This window comes from Struthio camelus, chromosome 1 (assembly GCF_040807025.1).
Source record: "Struthio camelus isolate bStrCam1 chromosome 1, bStrCam1.hap1, whole genome shotgun sequence".
In the NCBI taxonomy this organism is placed as follows: domain Eukaryota; kingdom Metazoa; phylum Chordata; class Aves; order Struthioniformes; family Struthionidae; genus Struthio; species Struthio camelus.
The window spans coordinates 88,978,651-88,990,447 of record NC_090942.1 but is presented as its reverse complement, the minus strand read 5'-3'; positions in this window follow the sequence as shown (position 1 = coordinate 88,990,447).

Here is an 11,797-nt window from a genome sequence, read left to right as displayed (position 1 = left end):
AACTACTGCAATAAAGAAGCATTAAGACTTACTAGGGGGTGTTTTGAGGAGGAGGATTTGGGGACTGAACAAGAGAATTTGAGGATTTACAGGAATATAATGGGATGTTTAGAATCACAATCACAGAAAGGGAGGGATCAAGGTGGATCAGAGTTGAGCAAGCATCAAACAAGCATTAGAAAATGAAGGGAAGGCACCAACTGGGTTGGTCATATGTAAGCAGCTACTGGTTAGTATGCTTGTCTGGACAAGTTCTGCACATGATCACTACAGTCTGTATTATGTTCTTAATAAACTATTTCTAATTAGTTCCTTTTTGATTGTGCTATTTTGTGTGCATGTGTGTGTGATCTACTAGCAAACTTCAAGTCTGACTAGCCAAAAAGCAGGATGAAAGGTTTTGGGGCCAGAAACCATGAAGGGGGGTTTCTCTGTGCTCTGATCCTTCAGATCAGGCTATTCATGCTGTCTGTGTTTATATGAGTGCTTTAAAGTACTGCCTCCTGTCTATGTTAATTTATGTGTGGACAGCCCTGTCTGTAGAGAGTGTGCGCGTGCCTGTGGGTTATTTCTGCTCCACCATGCTACTGGTAGGATCTGAAAGGGAGGTAGGAGGTAAGAAGCTGCTGTTCAACTTCATTGGCCCAGGAAAGAATGAATCCTCTGGGTCTTTTAGTCCTCCAGATCTAGCTACCCTTAATATTTGTTAGGGAGAGCAGATGAACCTGGCCCATTCCATTACCCTTTTTCCACTCCAGCATCCAAGCACTGTACTAAGGATGTTAGAGCACACATCACTATCTATTACCTTTAGTATGTGTTGATGGACCGGTTTTCCATTAATTTCTGTAACACCTTTTTGAATCCGCTGATATTATCTGCTCCATAACTCCTGTAGCAACCGGTTCTTTTGCGTACTTTTGTGTGTGTGTGTACGTGCGTGGTTGAAACTGATTTCCTGCTAGGATTTGCTGGAAAACTATTTTGCTTTCACCTTACCCAGTGCCTTCATTATTTTTGTAAATCTCAATCCCACATCAACCTGCTGCTCACCAGATTGTAGAGTCCCAGCCTTTTTAGTTTCTCCTCATGAAGCATTTGTTCCATCCCATAATTATTGTCACCAAGTCTATGACTATTATAGTCATAGTCTATAATCTATTAAACTAGCTTATAGGAACTAGATGGAATCCTGTCTAGCAGTGTGCCTAAATATAAGCCAAGATTCATTTCACGGGTAGCAGCTCTTACTTACCCTTTAGGAGCATCCTGTATATTTCCATAGTGCAGAGTGCCAGGGAAACAAGTTGCAGACCTTCCCAGCTCCAGGCTTTTGAGCAAGCTAGGGCTTTTGAACCTAGTTTAGTAGAAGACTTTTACTGGAGAAAGCTGCATCTTACAGAGCAAGCCACGGAGTGATGGTGACACTCAGTGGCCCTGCAGGAAAAGTGCACCTTCTGAGTTCACATGTGTTTTTCCAAGCTATTAGGATAGCCCCGTGGTAGGGAATAAACCTCATACACAGATAAGTAAACAGCATTACTTAGCATGAGGATGAGTCTGTACACTCTGCTGTACAGCATATAAATAGACAGCTATCCTATGTATCTGCATTTGCCTTCTTTCCCTTATACACACTCCCTTACTCACTTCAGTCTGGAAGTGAGACAATAGCCTGCAGATACTTGAGATGGAAAAGTCTTTCTTTTATGATGGGAAAGACTGGATTTTTCATACATACTGTCAGGGAACACGACAGGTTTCAGTGATATGCAGCCTCAGTTTTCAAGAGTTAGATCCTTAGACCTACAGTATGGATAGTGCGAAGGGACCTAGAAGTCCCACTTAGACTGACCTCCAAGCCTGGTGTGATTTCCTGCTCAGAGAACAGGCTGACTTGACATGGCCCAGTGAATTGGGAATAAGTGACATAAGTCTACGCTGCAGTCAGTATTGTGACTGTAGCTCACACATATGCATCAAGCTAGTTTCATAACAGCTAGATCTTGTGATACTAATACAATAACAGCAGGGAGTTTGATGCAGACTAAACATCAGTGATTTCCCCACCTCCTCAGATATGTTCTGTAAGCCACACTCTGCTGCAGTAGCAATATTAACAGCACTATCCAACCTACCTAGTTTGGACATGTTTCTGATCTGTGGTAGCTTGCAATGTCTCAAAGGATACTCTCAAAAGGGCATTTGAACAGCTTAGTGAGTCCTCTAGCCATAAGTCAGTACTTCTAGAGGTCATACACAAATGAGGAAAGCCAGTTTAACTACAGCATTGGAATGCCTAGTAATTATGAAAACTTGCTGTCCATTATTACTGAATTAATAATGTACACAAATGTACCCAGTAATGGTTTCTTATAAAGCAAGGCTTACATGTAGGAATCACAGAGTGTCTGGACATACAGACAGTTCACCATAAAGACTTTCTACCTACCACAACTGCTTAAGATAAGATTAATGATAAATGACTCACTGAATCCATCTTCCTATATGCAGCTGTTGAGGTGAGTCAGGAAAGCAGTTTGATAGCTCTAGATAAAACTGCCTTCCTGCAAGGTATGGACTAGCTGTCAGTTTCCACAATGCTTGTTTCTGGAAAACGCAAGTAGAAGTCTGAGAAGGAAAATACAGTTGTTTGGTCTATTCATTCAGAACAGGGTTTTTTGCAATGTGGATAAGAGGTACTACCGGGTAAGAAGATAGCACTGTTCCTACCGATATCTTCGACTGCTCATCAGAGATCCCACTTTCCAGTCACCAGTCTTGCCTGCTCGGCCTCAGAGAAAAGCAAGTCTCCCCACACCTTGTTACCTCTTACAGACTGCCCAGATCTCCCCTCTCTTGGTATATGCACCTTCCCGCACATACACTAGCCTACCCACAGCCTCATCACATCATTGGAAGTCTTCATCAACCTCCTGCTAGTCCCGACCAGGCTTGCCCATCACCAGCTTTAGAAGGAAGAAGCTGAACAGGAAATATTCCCAGCAGCCCCAGGGTCTATTGCCATTCTGTCCTGTCTCTGAGCAAGGAGGCTCATCTGACTATGCTAGTTTCCAAGTCCTCCCCCTGATCTCTTCAGCTCCACATTTCACACAAGTCTGAAGATACAACCATGTCCCCCTTCCCTTCTCAACATTTTATTTCCTCTAAGAATGTTCCTAGTGTAAACCTGTACTTTTGCCATGGCCAGGCTTCTCCATGTTTGCCAGCTGAGAAAGGAGAGAGGCTGTAACATCTCCTCACCTTTGTTTTTCTTCCCTCAGAATACAGACCAATGCATGCCGGATGGCCTCTCTGCTCCCTGAAGTGAGGGGATGTTAGAAAACATAAGAGCGAGATGGGAATGCTTTGTCTATGTGTGAGGAGCCAACACCAGGGGTCAGTTACTTGCAATATCCTGAAGGCACCCTTCTCCTCCTCATCCCCCTTTAAAATGTGAACTGCATATAAAAATAAAAACAGATCAACGCTCAAAAAACTGATACATATCAATCTACTTTTCAAAGTTCCTGGGCCTGGCCTCCAAGACAACATGAACTGCATTGACTATCAACATGAGAGAGAAACATTTTAATGGGCTGATCCACTATTTAGAGTGGGAATAGGCCCCTATGAGAAACAATCTGGCAAACTGTACAACTCAAAGTCACACATTTTGGACATTTCTGAGTCTCAGGAAAGAAATCCCTTTAGGTGTCAAAGACAAGCCACATTCCAGGGCCTTTACCCTTAAATTGAAACAAACTAGCTGAACAAAGAAGATGCATGCTTAAGAATTACTTATTTATCTATTGTATGTCTTGGCTCAGACTGTGAGATGAGACAAACATCTTAATGCAGCTGTTTGAGCTCATAAGATAAAAGACTAGCAAGCCATTGTGTGGGGGTCCACACGTGTGCTTGGCATGCATGGAGACAGTACAGATCATAAGATGGATTCATGGAGATTCACATGGTTCTCAGTGATAGCTATATAATATGCCTATCTTTGTCCTGCAGCTACTACAGAAAAATCTAGGTCATTGTATACCTCAAGAAAGGGGAGGAACACTTGGAACAAACCTGAGACTTGGTCCGATATTGTCCAGCGTTCCCAGATAACAAGCCTTATCATTCCAACTTACAGGTCTATAGCTTAGTATTTCTTTTCTGTTTTGGGGACTAAAAGTTAGAGAAATAAGAGAGGCAGATTCACAACGCATTACTCTGTCTCCAAACAGTGAGTATACTGGTTGCGTGTATGATAGATTCAGGAAAGCAGGCATGTGTCCAAGCTTCTAGGAGAGTTTGCAATTGAGGGAGCAAGACAGAAGTGACCAGGATCTTCTGAGACCTAAAGAGATGTCAGATGTTCTCCTTTTCAGAAAGGAAAGGGGGGGAGGGGGAGTTATTAGGCATAGTTCAGTCAGTGCTTTAGGTTTCCATGGCTGTACAAGAAGCAGAACTTTTAGGCAGATATCTACCTATTATTCTACCAGGATTAGAGCCAGAGGATTTTCTAAGCCTAAGTAGGTTTCAGAATGTCAGGACACAGGCAACTCACCCATCCTGTGTCCTAATTTCTCTTTGTGTGAGGGCTCCTTTCAGTTTTCCATATGACCATTGCAGACTCTGTGAAAACCTAGGAAATGCACTCACCAGAAGTAGTGCAGTCTTCCAATTCTATTTGCATGCTATTGGCAGATAACCAAATAAGCCATACGCAACAAAATGAGCACTTCATCAGCTCCTTGCCTGTTCATTACACAAACTATCTTCTTCATATATAGCTTTTAAGTATGCTATGTATTTTTGATAACAGCTCCCTGACAAGTTCAGAATCCTTTTGGGGCCATCTCATATGTTTACATCCCCACCCACTTCCCACTCCAGTTAGGAGCTTTTCTTTGCAGAGTAACCTTTTGGTATTTGAGATGCTACTTACCAGATCGCCTGTTAATTGCCTCCTGGATTGTGTTCTCCAGGAGTTTGTTTTTGCAGGCTGAAGCTGCAAAACTTTACAGGAAGTTTCCCCATTGCTTCCAGGCTATCTGGACAATCAAGGTGTTAGGTCATGAGGGGAAGTCTCCTGGCCACCTGACTGCTACTCACACCCCACCTTCGTTTACACATAGCAAAGGTCCCCTTCTCACACTGGAGGATGTTTCTGAGGGATACCACCAAGAATATGGAGCACCAGTCCTACAGTGAGCAGAACTGGGCAGGCTTCATATTGCCCACCCAGCACACAGACTAGCCGCTTATCACATCCCCTAACATTTGCTCCAAGAGGCAAAGACCACGCTGACTCTTAAAGTACACTCTTATCTTAAGAAAGCTTGCTGCTTTAACCCTCTGCCTTCTCAGCTTGCTCAGCCTCTCTCTTATCACTTAAGCAGCTGAACAATATCCAGTCAATCTGATTTCAAACCACAGCCCAGAAACATCTGTTTGTATTCACATTTCACACACTTCATTTCATTACTTACCTACCCCACCCAGACACAAAGTGGCAAGATTTCCTACCCTCAGAAGGAGAAGGAAAAACTTCGTGGGCCAATTTCTATTCAGACCTAATTTCATGGCCCTCTGATGATGTAAGCTTGAAAATAGTTCCTTGTCATATGCCCTTTCAGAGGCAGGAGACACACTGTGCTCTCGTGCACACTAAGTGCACTGGGCTACAGTCTTCCCTTGTTTATTTATAACCACTCTGTCTGAAGTCCAACCTACCCTTATCCAATCTCTTTCTGTCCAGCCTAAATACCCAGAGGAGAAAACTTGCCAGGAACATACCTTGGAGATTTTGTGGCCCACTTTTGCTCCCTTGTCCTGTTCTGTCCATGGGTAGAGCAATATAGGGCCTCCCAGCATCTCTTGGGAAGTGGCAATGTTAGAGAAACTCTGCTTGGAGGCCTCTTTCAGTTTCCTCATTTTTTTGATCCTTTGAACTCAGTCCAATCCTCTTCCTGTATCAGTTGGCCACAGAGTCATTTAGTTGCTCAGGTTTTCTGCCTTCACCAAATGCTTGTTAGGCACTGCTTTGAGTTTTTATTTTCTTTTTTTTCCTGTCCCTACTGGACATGTTAGAAAAGGGAGCTAATTTAGCTCTAGCCCAGCTTAGCACTACTGCCCAAAGTAGGCAAAGCCTGCAGGCCACAGGACTGAATTGTAAATGAGCTCAAAAGACTTTGCTGAGGATGAGACTGCAAAACCAGCTAGAACCAGCCCTCAAAGATACAGAACAGAATGGACAGAGGTAATGGTTAACCTTCGGATAAGAGAAGACACTATGAAGCAGGAACACAGCAACCATCCTGGGACATAGACATGAACCAATCAAAAGGAAAGAGACCACCAACTTGGTAAAGAATATTGGAAGAGACTTGTCACTGGCAGGTGGGGAAATAAGACTTACAGGAGTATAATTACCCTTTAAATTTCTTTGTTTGGAGTCCCTCCCTGGAGGCACCCAGCTCAAGCTGTTACTTTGCTGTACCGTCATTTAAATAAATAATTAAATTCACTGCTAGACGTAAGTGAGACTCTGCTCCTAGGAAACCTAGGGTCGACTGTTTCCGTAACAGGACGGCACTAAGAATAATGGCTGGGGGAGGGGGTTGGAAGACCTATCTCTGCCCATTTTTTGGGCAGATGCTTCAGATGGTCAGAGCAAAAACAGATTTCTTGTCTTCCTCCTGTGTTGATCAAGCAAAAGGCTGGTAAACAGGGATCCATCAGACACTCCTGATCACATGATTCACTTCAGTTTATATTATCCTTTTCCCTCTTTTTAATCCTCCTAAGTTCTTCCCATTTCAAAGCATCATCAGTTCCCCAGTAAATAGCCCACCTTATTCACTTTTTCCCCATTGGTCCTGATTGTGTTGATTTCATAGACTTACTTCATATTTATGGTATGACTGCCCTAGTAATTTCTCCCTTGGACATCAGTTCTGCTAAACTAGCACCCATATTTTTGTTAACTAGAGTCCTGCCTTTTTCATGTGCTACTTTGCTAATGGCACTGCATATCCCAATGGGCCATCTGCATATACTCTACTCTCCTATTGTAACATGTTGCATCCTGAAATTCCTCAGATTCTTATCTTGTTAGTAGTGCCACAGGGAAGGATTAGCTTAACAGAATGGAACTGGGTGTTGCCAGAGTCTGAACGAGCACAGCTGCTAAGGCTGTTGAATGACCCATCCGGAAGGCCTGGGCATGGGTAGCTGAAATGGAAAAACTGAATCCTATTTTATGGGAAGTGAGAGACATGGTCATATAGCTCAAAGTTCTAAGACAAGGAGATTATGATTTTCAACCAAAATGGGAAGAGTCATAGACTGTTATGTAGATAACTAGCCCTGCAGTTTACTAAAATAAAGAAGAAAAGGAAAGCAAGACCATAATTCACAGATAAAGAGATTTTAATTTCTGATTGCTTACAGAAAAAAAAAGAACATTGAACAGTGATACACAATATTAAAGACAAAAGTAAGGAAGGCATGGTTAGCATTGACTTTATAGTTTAATGTGGGAGGCATGGGTAGACAAAAAAAACTGAAAAAGTAAAAAATAAACAAAAGCAAACCATTGCAGTTCAGAGGAAGGGAAAAAGTGAGATTCATCTCAACGACAATCAAAGGCAAGGACATCAAGTGCAGAAATTGACACTATTCAGAAAAAGTACTTTCCCTAAGCAGCAAATGGAAGAATACAAAATAACAAATGAAGAGATGGAAGGTAAAACATGATTCAACAAAAGATAGGATAGGCATCCTGTATAGCTGGGAAAGGAGTATATACACAGGATACAGGGTTTATGTCAAATAGGGAAAAAGGAATTTGAGCTCCATTCACAGCAAAAGGGTAGAATCAAAAGAGTTGTAAGAATGGCTGGGAGAGAAGAGAACATGAGAAGACAGGAGACTTCTGGGGGAAAGGAGTACCTGGGCCAAGCAGCCCTTGCAGCCAATAGGGAGGCCATGGGGGCACAGGGAACTGAGACATGTGGTTACCACTGTAGGGATTGGAGAAGGGCAGTTGGAAGGGGCAATGGAAAAACGAAGAGAATTAGCCCCTGGGATGCTAGCAGAGGGAATACAGGGCACTCTGTGGCAAAATGGAACATGTCCTGGAGGGTAGGTAGCAGCCTGCTACCAGAGTGCCTGTTGTTAGTGAGGCTCAGAGCAGAAAGGGACACCCTGAAAGAGAGAGGAACTTGGGGTGAGATAGGACAGGAAAGGGAAAATGGGCAGCAGAAGTCTGTGAGTAGGGGAAGGAAAGGAGACAGAGAATTAAGGCTACAGAATGGTGTTGAAGGCGAGGCTGCTGGGAAGCAGGCAGGAGGATCTGGAGAAGCAGGAGACCTTGGCAACTGTAGCTACAAGAGGAGGAGACTGGCAACACTGGCAAGGCAGACCAAAGGCATGTGGGAAGCAAGGCTTTCCATTGCCCCTGCCTTCACCAAAACTTTTAGCTCCTCCTAACGTAGCCACACACCTTCCCTTGACATTCCCTTTTCAGACCCACTCCAACGATGCATCTAACCTTTCTCTTTCTCACAACCCTAACCTGAACCCCAATGCTAACCTTAACATACCCTTCAGGCCAATGTTAATACAAAGAATGCCATTTCTGGCCGACAACAGAAACTCCTCACAGGCAGCTCTCTGGATAACACAGAACTTCCCTTGTAAATCACTTTCCAGACCCACTACAATGATGACTCTAGCATTTCTCTTGCCCAACCCTTACCTAAAGCCAAACCATGAAACATTTTGCAGGCCAATACTGGTACTAATACCCCCATTACTAGCCAAAACAGAACACGCTCACAGGACAGCTCTCTTGGCAACACACACCTTCCCTTCCATAACACATCACAAACCCACTCCTATGGCAACTCTATGCTTTACCCTTCCTCAAAACCCAAACCCATCTTTCAGGCCAATGCTAGCACTGGCACCCCAAATTCTCACCTTCAATGGAAATTATGCAAAGCATAGCTCTCTTGACACCACACACCTTCCCTTCCCAGCCCCTTTCCACACCTGCTCCTAGACAGTCTCTACCCACTCTCTTTCTCCCAACCCTAACCCTAAATGGCGAACACCAACCCTAAGGCAAAGCCTAACCCCAACCCTAAGGTGAACCCTAACCAGTGAACCACAACCCCAATCCTAAATGGCAAATCCCAACCGACAAACCCCACCCAAAGCAAACCCCTCCTCTAAATGGTGAAACCCTACCCCAACCCTAACCCTAAATGGCAAAACCCTACCCCATAACTTACCCCACAACTTACCTCAACCCCTTTTTCAGGCCAATGCTAGTAGTGACACCCCAAATTCTCACCCACAACAGAAACTCCTCACAGCACAGCTCATTTGCCAAAAGACACTTTCCCTTGCTAGCCCCTTTCCACACCTGCTCCTAGCATCTCTAACTGTGCTCTTCATCCCAACCCAAACCCTAACCCTATACCTAACCCTAAACCATACCCATTTTTCAGGCCAGTCGTAACACACAGACACCCATTTCTAACACACAAGACAAACTCCTCACAACACAGCTCTCGTCTCACTGCACACCTTCATTTGCCTTTCTGGCCCACAACAGAACATATGTTTCCTTCAAAACCCCTTACCACACCTGCTCCTAGGCCATCTCCGCCCATTCTCTTTCTCTCAATCATAAGACAAATGCTAACCCTAACACAAATCCTAAAATTAATCCTAAACCTAACCCTAAAACTAACCATAACCCTAAAACTAACCCCAAACCATTTTTCAGGCCAAGCTAGCCCTGACACCCCAAATTCTCACCCATAACAGAGATTTCTCACAGCAAAGATCTCTTGCCACCAGACACCATCTCTTGTCTTTCTAGCCTACAATAGAAACTCCTCTCAGCACAGCTCTCTTGCCAAAACACACCTTCCCTTCCCAGCCCCTTTCCACACTTGTTCCTTAGCCGTCTCTACACTTTCTCTTTCTCCCAGACCTAACCCTAAACCTGATCCTAACCATGACGCTTAACCTAACCGATTTTTCAGGCCAATGCTAACACTTAGACCGCAAATTCTCAGCCCCAATGGAAACTCCTCACAAGACACCACCTTTGTGAAAAAACATCTTTTCTTGCCAGCCCCTTTTCACACCTGCTGCTAGGCCATCTCTACCCTTTCTCTTTCTCCCAACCCCAACCATAAGACTTAACCTAAAAAGTACCCTAAAACTTAACCCAACCCTGACCCTAAACCATTTTTCAGGCCAATGCTAACACTGACATGCCAAATTCTCAACCACAACAGAAATTCCTCACAGTACAGCTCTTTTGCCACCACACACATTTCCTTCCCAATCTCTTCCCACACCAGCTCCAAGAGCCACTGCTCACTACCTTTCTCCCAACTGTAACCCTAACCCTCATGCTAACCCTAACATTCCCCTTCCCTTAACCCATTTTTCAGGCCAATGCCAGCACTCACACCAAAGTTCTCACCCACAACACAAACTCCTCACAGCACAGTTCCCTTCCCAAAACACATCTTCCCTTCCCAGGCTTTTTCACACATGGTCCTAGGACCTCTCTACCTGATCTCCCTCTCCCAAACCTAACCTTAATGTGTTGGTCAGGCCAATGCTAACGCTGACACCCCAAATTCTCACCCACAACACAAACCCCTCACAGAATAGCTCTCTTGCCACCATGCAGCTTCCCTTGCCAGGCCCTTTCCACACCTGCTCCTAGGCCGTCTCTGACCGTTCTCTTTTGCCTAAGCATAAGCCAAAGCCATTTTTCAGCACTGACACCCCAAATATTCACACACAAGGAAACTCCTCACAGCACAGTCCTCTGGCCAAAACACACCTTCCCTTCCCAGCCCCTTTCCACACCTGCTCCAAGGCCGTTTCTACCTGTTCTCTTTTCCCTACCCTAACCCTTAACCTAACAACCTCCCCTAACTCTTACCTTAAGCCTAACCCATTTTTCAAAAGAGTGCTAGCAGTGACAGCACAAGTTCTCACCCACAATAGAAACCCCTCACAGAACAGCTCTCTTGCCAACACATACCCTGCCTTGCCAGTCCCTTGCCACACCTGCCCCTAAGCCATCTCTACCCCTTCTCTTTCTCCTAACCTTAAGCCTAACCCTTTTCTCAGGCCAATGCTAGAACACATACCCAAAATTCTCACCTACAACAGAAACCCCTCACAGAATAGCTCTCTTACCACCACAAACCTTCATTGCAACGGCTTTTCCACACCTGCTCCTAGGCCATCTCTACTCATTCTCTTTCTCCCAAACCTAATCCTAAAAGTAATCCATTTTTCAGGCCAGTGACACTCCAAATTGTCACCCAACACAGAAACTCCTCACAGAACAGCTCTCTTGCACCACACACCTTCCCTTCCAAGCCCCTTTCCACACCTGCTCCTAGGCCATCTCTGATTGCCCTCTTTTGCCTAAGCATGAGCCTAACACATTTTTCAGGCTACTGCTAGCACTGATGCCCCAGATTCTCAGCCACAATACAAACTCCTTATAGCACAGCCCCCTTTCCAAAACACAACTTCCCTTCCCAGCCCCTTTCCACACCTGCTCTTAGGCTGTCTCTACCCATTGTCTTTTGCCTAAGCCATTTTTCAGCTAGCACTCACACTAAAATTCTCACCCACAATACAAACTCCTCACAGCACAGCTCCCTTGCCAAAATACTCCTTCCCTTCCAAAGCCCTTTCCACACCTGCTCCAAGGTCCTCCCCATCCATTCTTTCTCCCAAACCT